This window comes from Pteropus medius, unplaced genomic scaffold (assembly GCF_902729225.1).
Source record: "Pteropus medius unplaced genomic scaffold, Ma_sr-lr_union100, whole genome shotgun sequence".
Lineage (NCBI taxonomy): Eukaryota > Metazoa > Chordata > Mammalia > Chiroptera > Pteropodidae > Pteropus > Pteropus medius.
Genome location: NW_024356333.1, coordinates 415,809 through 426,394, shown reverse-complemented (window position 1 = coordinate 426,394; position 10,586 = coordinate 415,809). Strand labels below are relative to the sequence as shown.

Below are 10,586 nucleotides of genomic sequence, written 5' to 3'. Positions count from 1 at the left end.
GAGAACAAATGGCCGGCGCTCAGATGAGGAGCACTGAGGCCCAGGATGCCGGCCAGCACGACCCAGGCCGGCGGGGAAAGGCCGAGAGGTCATCAAACACGGGGACAGTCGGGGCCGGCTGGACCTCCGTGATGTCATTCCCTGGGATGGGGCAATGGGCCAGAGGGCTCATTCTTAGCCTCGAGCCACTGTCCCCGCCTCGTTTCCTTATGTTTATAATATCTGCTGTGTCAGGGGACACGGAGCTGAAGTCTGCATTCGACGTCAGTACATCTCCTGGGCCGACGTGTCCTGGCCAAGTTATTTTACTCCTCCGTCTCCCCCGAGTAGATGACATCATCTTACGCTTATCCGAATGCTTGCCTTCGTGTTCATGTCTTTTGTGAAAAGGCACCTCCAAACTTTTTCGGGGCGTAGGTACTAATACACGGGCACTCTGACCTAGCCGAATGGTTCCTTCATCGCCACAGAGATGCCTCTCTGTGTCCGTCCCCGTCTCGAATGCTCACTCCGGTTTCTCTCATATCGAGTCCTCCCGTTTTCCTCCAATGCTTCATCCTTCCGCGGGGACCGAGCGACGCGTCCTGCCTCCGAGCGCCGAGGCGCCGGCTCCGCCCGGCTCACGCGGTCCGCAGACGTGCGCTGTTCTGAGCTTTCCCCCGGTGCGTGCACGTCCGGCCGACGTGCGAGTTCTTGGAGGGACATCGTCGTGTAGACAGACAGGGGTGTCACTGTGGCTGAGACTCATCATTCGGGGTGATGCCTCGTCTTCAAGTCCACACAGAGCGCTACGAAGATGAGCAAAGTACGATCCGTTACTAGTCACACCGACTCCGAGGCTTTAATGCCTGAACCGGTCACTAACGGTTTGTGTGTGACTTTGGCTTATTGTGCATTAACAGGCCCGTGTATCTAGAGATGGTTCGTTCTGTTCAATCAGGTCACAGAAGCCGTCTCAGTCATGGTGTTCCTTGGCAAACTTCTTTCTTTCATGTCTGTTTATACTATACTTGTAATGCTCGGGGAGCTCAGAGCTAAGTTTTATGTTTAATTTTAAAACGAATTTTAGGATTTTAGCAGCCCGGGCCAAGGTCAGTGGACACAAATCTCCAACCAGCCGGAGCTGATAAATGACGGCCTGAATTTCCAGGTCTGGCTCCAGCAGCACCAGGTGGCTTCTGGCGGTGTCCTGCTGTCCCTGAGCTGGCTGGATCCCCTTCCTACGCTGAGCGGCTCTGACGACCACCAAGCTGTCTCCTGGGTCTGGGAGTGGGAAGGATCCTCAGGGGCCTCCGGGGAAGTGGGAGGCCCAACCACGTGGCCCCTCCTGGACCGCGACCGTGGCCCGCCAAGGAAAAACGGCATCAGCGATCTTGACCAAACACCTTCATCTCGTGCTCCCCAGTCCGTTCCCGGCAGTTGGCAGAAAACAAAAGCTGCTGAGCCCTGTGCGTGGTTGACAGGCGGCAATGAGCACCCGCTGCCAACGAGCCACGCGCACACGGCCCCGGGGCTCCCGCAGAAGCAGGGCGGGGCGGGGCTGACCCCGACAGAGCCACGCTCCTGGCAGAGTATTTCCAAACTGCCTCTGAACAGCGGAAGCTGTGGCTGCCTCCTCGCCTCTGGTCGGGACGAGTAGAAGTTTAGTTAAACAATAAATAACGGATCACGGGCTCCTTGTGAGCTGCCGGCTATTGACGGGAGCCAGGGTAGGACATGGCGTCACCCTCTTCGAGTCCCTGGGTTTGTATTTCACCACTCATTAAAGTTCACCCGGGGAGTGTTCCCTTGAGTTTAAAGAGCTCTCAGCTTCCGGCAGGTTCTAGAAACAGTTGCTCCGCTGAAGGCACACGGGGACCTCTTGCAGCCGACGCTGCCTGCCACTGAGACACCACGACCGCAGGCTCTGCCGCAGGCGAGGCTGCCGGAATCGCACGTTGCTGCTTTACTTAGAATTCCAAAAATGGACGCAGTGCCCGGATGGCCGAGGGGTTTGCTTGGCCCACTGTTGCGTGAGGTCGACCTCGGATAGAAAGCTACACCGCTGAACACTGTTTGTGGTCAATGGTGTTACAGTCACATCTAAATAGCAAACACTATCAAGTTGGCCGTGATCGATGTTGACCGTGGGCCGTCTCTTCAAAGAGCTGGGCTGACCTGGCTCTGTCCGCGGTTTCGTAGTGTCGCCGATGGGGCCTTGATGCATTTTCACACCGTTTGTTTTAAGTGCAAATGTTAAAATAAATAACTGCTTTGCCGCAGGCTGCAGGGGAGCGGGCTGCGGGATCTTTCCGTTAAGCGCGTGGGGAAGATGGATGCTGAAAAGGGAAGGCTCGGCATGCTGTCAGTTACTTCACGCGGAATTAACGGAAAAAAATGCTGATCGCAGCGGTTTCCTCTTCTCCAGCCACACGCCAAGAGGCCCTTGTTCGTCTGGCTCCCAAAGCGTGGTGACCGCTCACGGACGGCGTGAGGCGTTCTCACGTTTAACGGTTTCTCCGGCTCCGTGTGTGTTAGCTGAAAAGACCGTGGTTTTTCTGTGTGTATGTGTGTGTGCATGTGTGCATGTATGCGTGTGCATATGTATGTGTATGTGTGCGTGTGCATGTGCACACACACGTGTATGTGTAAGCGCGCATGCGTATGTGTGTACGCGTGTGCATGCGTGTATGCGTGTGCACGTGTATGTGTGTATATGTATATGTGCATATGCGCGTGCGCATATGTATGGGTTTGCTTATGCATGCATGTGTGCGTATGTGTGTATTTGTGTGCACACACATAAGGGTATGTGTGCACATGTGTGCACGCACACACATGCATGCACACGTGCATGCACGCACACGTTGCATGTGTGTTCATGCACGCATGCATGCGTGCATGTGTGCATATGTGCGTATGCACATGCACACACGTGTATGTGCATGCACGTGCGTATGTGTGCATATGCACGCGTGTATGTGCATGTCTGCACATGTGTATGCATATGTGCACATGTATATGTGTGTATATGCGTGTGTATGTGTGTGTATGTGTGTATATGCATGTGTGTATGTGCATGTGTGCACATGTGTATGTGCACGTGCACATGTGTATGTGTGTATATGTGTGTGTGTATGTGCGTGTGTGCACATGTGTATGTGTATGTGTGTCTTCTCTTTCTCCCCCACACTACACCAGCTTCTAGGCAAATTCGATTTCTATTTTCTTGATGCGTCTTTAACCTACCGCTTGGCAGTCGCACGGTCCGGGGGCGAGGCCCTCCCTGGGGGTGGTGGGGTACGCCAAGTCACTCCCGAGGGTGTCACTGGCAAGTCGGCGCAGAGACCAACGGGCCCGCACACCGTGCCTACCTCAGTGTCCGGCGCCCGTCTCCGGCCCCCCCTGCATCTCCCCAGCCTCCCGTTTGCTTTGCTACCTTCCGCTTTAGCACGTTATCTCGCTTGCAAAACTTGTCGATTCCTGGGGCATCGGGCACCTTTGTGCGCCGTCCCTCGTTCCCCGGGCCTGGCCTCTGCGTCCGAGCCCGGCCGTGGTGAACGGCGGTGGTGAGCAGGCTTTCCCGCTTCCCTAGGGCAGGCGACCCGGCGTGTCGCCTGTGCCCTGGCTTCCTGCCCCGGGGCCGCTGACGTTCTGGTGCACAAAGCACACGTATCTGTGCAAATGCGATGCCCAGGGGCACCCTTAGCGGACGAAAGCGGGAGCCTGCGGTCGATGCTTCTCCCTGTCGCCTCTCAGGTGGGGCGTCCGCACTGCTGCTCAGAAGGTTCCAGCAGGATGGAGCACCAGCCAGCCCCAGAGGGCGCGGGTCAGCACTGCGACCCTCCCCGGGGCTGGCCATCCTTTCTCCTGCAGGCTCCTCACTCCTGCTCCCGGGTCACCTCCTAAATGAGCTGCAGGGGGCTGTCCCTCCTGGGCTCTGCTTCTGGGGGACCCGACTGAGACTCTAGGAAAGCAGAGGCTGCGGGTGTTGATTATGGAAAAAAGTTATCACGGCGACCAATCCGCTTTTGGCCAAATCGCTTTCAGACAACTGCTTCCTGGCCAAAGTTCGTTCTCCTGAACGTTTTCCTCTTCCTCCTGGCCATTAACACACGTGTGACACATACACCCAGGGCTAGGCACACGTAAAAAAAAATTAATATTCCCACCACACCCCCCACACGTGCCACGTGCACCCCACACAGCATGCATGCACCCCCCCACACAGGACATACATGCACTCATTAGATCTACACACGTAGTACCCACAGCATTCACACACACATATCACACACACATGTGTACCCCACACACCTGCACATGTGAACCCACACGCCACACCGTATTTCCCCCCCACACGTTGTACCCACACACCCACAGTTGTAAGCCCACCCCATCGCAGTGCCTTCTCCATGCACACAAACACACACCTGTGCAGGCAACACACTCATGACAACCTGCTCAGAAGCACACTCACACCGCACAAGCATCCACATTCATGTCCAAGTACACACACACCGCACTCACACGCGCACACACACACACACACACACACACACATCAATACCTTGGCCTGCTGGCTCCTGACTTATCCCGTCCTCAGCCAGGCCGTGCTCAGACCGTCCCCAGCATCTGATCCCTCTGACTTGCCCTGAGGACTCTCGTGAGGGGCCCCAGGCGCCCTGCTGAGGCGTCTGACACTCTAAGGACCCTCCTTCCTGCTGCAGGGCAAAGTGTGGTGTCCAACGGTGTAAGAGGAAGGGCCAGATCCGGGGGAGCTCACCTCAGGGAGGCCAGGATCTCTGAGATCTTGTGAGCAGGTGTGTGCAGCTGACACGGCTTCCACGCCAGCCGCCTTTACGACTCTCTCCTCGTCTAGCGGCCTCTCTGCTCCTCTGCCTTGCACGGTCTTGTTTCCTTCCTTTGGCCTGCGGATCCCCCCTTCAGGAGGCGGAGAGCTGGAGGGTGGGTTCGTCTTGGAAGAGAGACCCAGGATGACCATGAGGTGTGGGGAGTTCCTGAGGGCAGGGACCCTCGAGGTCTCAGAAAGTCAGGCCGCGGGCGGGGCAGATGATGAGCAAAAGCTCGGAGAAATATTTGTGGGAAACGACGAGGAGCGGAACAAGCCGTTGCTTAAATTCAGAGGGGAGTAGAACATGTCGGGAGAGATCGCAGTTGGAATGACTGCTGTGCCTGGAAGGGAGGCCATCTGTCTTCCTGGCGTTTGCTCGAGGCACTAATGTCGCGGGTGATAGTCTCTCCCGCTCAACCTGAGACAGTGTCAGAGGCGCGGAGGAGAAGTCGATGGGGAAGGAGAGAAAATCGTTGGCTCCCAAACCCTTTCTCCTTCGACTTGCTCTGCTGGCAAATATGAGATGAACAAATAAAGCCGCACCCTGCGTGACGAGCTGTGAGACCGCGTAAACGGGGCACAGTGCCACCCGCCACCACTCCCGTCTTCTGCTCCGCCCCCACTGTCCTGGGTGCGGGGACTGGCGAAGTCCTTATGGCCCAGGGAAGCAGGGGAAAGAGGGGGTGCAGGGGTAACCGAGACGACTAAACTGTAGGTGGCGTTCTTCCTGATTCCGGGCCCCTGACTTCCTTTTCATAGAGTATTTAGGTTAGAAACTTGGTATAAATTCTTTATCCGCCCATTTGAGACGTATCTTTTGAAAGCCTTTTGCTGAGTTTACAACCCAGGACAGTCTTTCTCAAGGACCCAGAGCCATCTCTTTGAAACGTCAGCATCAAGGGAGATAGCACCCCAGTCTTTGGTTTCCGTGGGAGGGTGGGGGCCTAACTTCTGAGGACACCTGTCTCCGAGTCAGAGAACTACCTCCTGTCATAAAGATACAAGACGTTTACTTTTCTTTTGGGTAAAGACAATTAGTAAATATGTGGGCTACGATCTCCCCGTTGCATCAACGGCTTAAAAACCCTCCTGCCCTTTGGTTCGAGGAGGCAACCGAGCCGGGGTTCAGGCCTGTCTCCCCTGTTGCCGTAGTCTTGAATAAGGTCTTCCTTGCCTGTTTAATTGTGTCTAGGGCAATTTTTCCTTTGGCAGAGGAGTGGGCCACACCTGGGGGAAGACAGGTCACTGCATTTTGGGAACTGGAAAGGTGGAGGTTGAGTCCCTATGCCCCCAGTATTTTCTGTGTATTGGGGGACGGTGGTTGGAATGACTATTGCTACCCAGCCACAGAAACCGAAACTGTTCCCAATCCCACTTACTCCAAAGGACAGTGGCCACTAGATGACACCACACTGCAGCTGGCACGAAGACCCATTTGGATCATGTGGCTACATCTCTGTCTCCTGCAAGATTTGTGTTGACTGTACAGGTTTCCAGGCACTTCATTATCCTGGCACAGTATCCTGGGTCACTGGCTTTTCTCGGTGAGGTGCTGAACTTAACTCTTGACAGACTTTCTCCCTGTGTCCCGGGTAAGGGAGCAAAGCCTGGCAGGAAGCTGGTTGCTGACGCTGCAGGGCAGGGGTGCCCTGGGGTGCAGGGCGAGAGCCCGGGTGTTCGATTGTTGCTGGGCGCGTTCTGCGGTCACTGCCCCGACTTGTTCGTGCCCCTAGACTATTACTACCACTAATCATCATCACTACCGCCACCGGCACCACCTTATCACTCCTCGTGACCACTGGTACCACCATTATCTCTCCCCCCACCAATGCTTCCATAATCACCACTGCCACCATTACTGACGCCATCACCGCCACCGCCACCGCCACCATGGCATCGTGTGCCCCCGACGTCCCCGGCCGCTGGTCCCACACCGTTCTCCTGCATGGACCCGTCTTTAGACTCGTGCGTGGGAATTCCAGTGCCTGGCTGGCACGTGCGCTCCAGGACCTCGTCCCGTCCACTTGGGCTCACTGCCTGGCGGGCTCTGTCCCCACTCGACGGAGAGCACTTCTCTGAGGTCGGATGGAAGAAGCACCGCCTTCTGGCGCAGTGAGATTGCACAGCTGCAGGACGTCTGAGGTGATTTTCGTGTGGGTTTTCAGTTTGTTTTCGGTTGAAGGGATTCGAAAATAATGGGACAAGTGGGGATGCTCTCAGTGTGGCTGCAGTCTGGAGGGAATTAATTTATCCCTTCGTAATTGAAGATGAGATCCAAAGATTATTTTTAGCTGGAGGCTCTCTTAAGCCATGTTGAATTCTTGGCAATCAAACATTTTAAGTGTTTTTTTTTCCTTTCTTGCATTTCTTTTCGTTATTTCCTGACTGGATTGATGTACAAACAGATGGGGTGTTTCCTAATGGTCTGGCTCATGCCTGAAAACAAAATGCCCTTCTTCCTTCTCCTGAGTAACAAAAACAAAATCAAAATATCTTCTGCGTGGGGGATAATTGAACAGTCAGGTCAGCGGGAGTAAATAACGGGGTTGCTGGGGAGGTGGGGTGGTCGCTGGTCCAGAGCAGCTCTGTGGCCAGACCGCCCAGGTTCGAGGCTTTGCTACTTAGTAGCTGCGCGACCTTGGGCAAATTATTTAATTTCTCTGTTTTCAGTTTTCCTCACCCGTAAATTGAGGATAACCATGAGATTTCTCTCCTAAGATTGCTCAGAAGATTAAAAATAATATTTATAACTCAGAACAATGCCCCGGTACATTGTAAGTATGATGATAATAATAATCTGAGTATGTTATGTCTTTCCTGGGTAATAGTATAATCACTTGGAGGAAGAGTCTAATTGCCGTTTGTCAAAACTCCGGTTACTGAAGGCACGTGGGAGAGCAGCTCTCTCGCTCAAAAACTGGGCACTTACTGATACCGACCACAGGCACCGAGAATTTTGTGTGCCAGGCACTTGGCTAAATAGTTCTCATTTCATCCCTCGCCCGCCCAGCGGGGCAGGCACTACTGTTACCCACATTCTGTAGGGTTTAAGTGGACTTCCTGAGGTTCCAGACACAGCAAACGGCAGAGCGGGCATCAAACCCGGACCCAACCAGACTTGCTCTGGAAGTTATGCCGTTTTCAGTCGAGTTAGGTTTAATTAAGGAAACTGTAAAGAGGAGGCCATGTTTTTTTCCATTGGACCAGTAAATGGTTTCACTCTGACCCCTAAATCCTTAAGCTAAGACCACAGGGAAAGATTCCCTCATACTTTAATGGTGGGGTTTAAAACAGATCCTCAGCTTCTTGAAATGCTGGGCTTCTGGCCAGCTCACCCCTCAGGGCGGGAAAAGGAGGCTCCCGAAGCAGCTGCCCATGTCCCCAGCCTGTCCGCTGGTCTTCACAAATGCTGCTTGCTTTGCTCCTAAGGGCCGACCACACCGGACCAGGCCAAATGCCCCTCGGCCTATAGCCTTCATTTCAAAATATTTTTGTTTAGAGTTTTTTTTTAAATCAAGGCTTATTGTTTCATAAAGTGCTAGGAAGACTCTTGGGCCATCGCTTTGTGAGTGTCTGGACGGAGCTCCCAGAGGAGGCAGAGCTTTCAAAATTCATATACATTCAGTGGACACAGGACGTGACTCAGGGACTCTCGGGTCAAGGAAAGACGTCCTGATTTGACAGGGAGCGTGAGGGGCTCCTAGGTCGTGAGTTTGCTAAGAGCCGCTCCTGGAGGCCGGGCACCAGCGTGAGTCAGATTCGGGAGAAACGTCCAGCAGAGCCGACAGTAGGTTCTGGAGAGTCGGCAGAGGACGACGCCGTCACATTTCGCTTCCTTTCTCTCTTCCTACTTCCCCCCTCATCCTGCCCAAGTATATGCTTCCTATATTTTCTAGTCGATTTCATTCATTCATTCATTCATTCATTCATTTAATTACAAGAGGTCAGATTTTATTTTCTGCGTTGATTTTGACGGATCACTGTGTCACACCCCCTGGGATATGAACGGATCCCACATCAAAAAAGTGTCCCCTGGTCATGTATGCTTCGGAAACTCCAGGCTAGTGACAGTCACAGCTTCTTTGCTGGAGAACACACGGAGCCTTTAACAGGCTGACGGGGACTGTGCGTCTGTAAGAGGGGGCCCCTCCACACTTTCCGAACCCAAAGGGCTGCCGTGACACTCGCTGGGGTGCCGGGAACGTGGCGTCATCAGTGTTCCCTCAAGCGTCTGCTCGCTTAGCCCGTATTTCTTGCTTTTATGCGCTAGTTTATTATTTTACACATATAACATGAGTGCGTCTAATAAAAGTAAAAGATCTGTTGACCGGACCCCTCCAGCGTGTCCCCAGCGTCCACTGTAACATTACACTACTATATCTACTATATAATGAATCTACTAATATATCTACTAATGAATCTACTATAACATTACACGTGTCCTAAAGGCCACCGGGCTTACACGAAACATGCGTGAGAGGAATAACGAACACTCCAACATTTAGTCAGCGACACATTCAAGCAAATATCGGCACCTAATAAAAACAGTAGCTCAGCCGAACATGTGTTAAATGGTTCAGAAATACATCAATACTGCAGCGAATATGGCACTCGACCTTGAAAAAGTTCTGGATTTCGCGTGCGGACGTGAGCGTCGGAAAGGTCGCGGCTTATGAATGATTGTGAAGCAAGGGAAGGGGGTCGTCGGGATTGGGGAAGTTCCCCCAGATGTGAACAGCGGAGCTTCATACACACGTGGGGGACGGAAGTGGCTGGTCGGTCCCTAGGGGAGTGTGCAAGCGTGTGTGTGCATGTATGTGTGTTTTCTGTGTTTCTACAGCGTTCGGTTGCGCTCAGGGCAGATGTCTGCGTTCACTTAGTGTTTCTGGTGGACAAAATCGTGGTAAACAAGTGCAAATTCTCATGGTGCCGCGGTTCGCTCACACGCTAGACGCACTGGAACATATGTGTTTTTATTTTTTAATTTATTTTTTATTTTTAGGCGAGGCAACCCTTGGTTGACCTCACGGGTTGCAAGGACCTTGTCAGCTACAATCCCTTATGTTTTTTATTTTTTACGCCTACAGCACCTGGTCTTCCTAGGTGGTCTCCCATCCAAGTACTAACCAGGCCCGATCCTGCTTAGCTTCCGAGACCAGACGGGATCGGGCTCGTTCAGGGTGGCGTGGCCAGAGACAACACATGTGTTTTTAAACCGCGTGGTAGAGCAGAGGTGACCGTAGCCCGTTTCAGAGCATTTCCTTACGGAGGTCTGAACTCAGGGACGTGACAGCTACGACTTCCCACCAGGGGTTCTTCGGAGTGTCCTCCCCCGTCCACACCCAGGCCAACACGCCGACACCCACCTTTACCAGGTGTCCAGGAAGACAGGGCGGCAGAGCAAACCAGGGTCGAACCGGACCACAGCGAAGCCGCAAACCTTTACTTATTTATTTCCCAGTTGTTAATTGCGGGGAAATCTGCACGCGACATAAAAACGACCGTGTCGGCCGTTGTTAAGCACAGTTCAGCGGTTCGTGTCCGCCCACGTCTGTACGCCACCACCATGCCCCCTCTCCAGACCTCCATCTGTCCCCACTAAACACAGCTCCTTGCTGCCCGCCCCCCCCGGCCCTGGCCGCCCTTCTGCCTTCTGTCTCTGTGAAGGCGGCCTCTTTAAGGACCTCATGTAAGAGGAGTCACACAGCGCGTGTCTTCGCGTGACTGGCCGATGTCGCTCCGCGTCGTGTCC

The 10,586-nt window shown here is 53.7% G+C and overlaps 1 pseudogene; it reads right to left on the bottom strand.

Moving 5' to 3' along the window:
• Positions 1 to 9,912: 9,912 nt before the first annotated feature.
• On the bottom strand, positions 9,913 to 10,031 carry LOC120601561 (uncharacterized; annotated as a pseudogene).
• Positions 10,032 to 10,586: the final 555 nt, after the last annotated feature.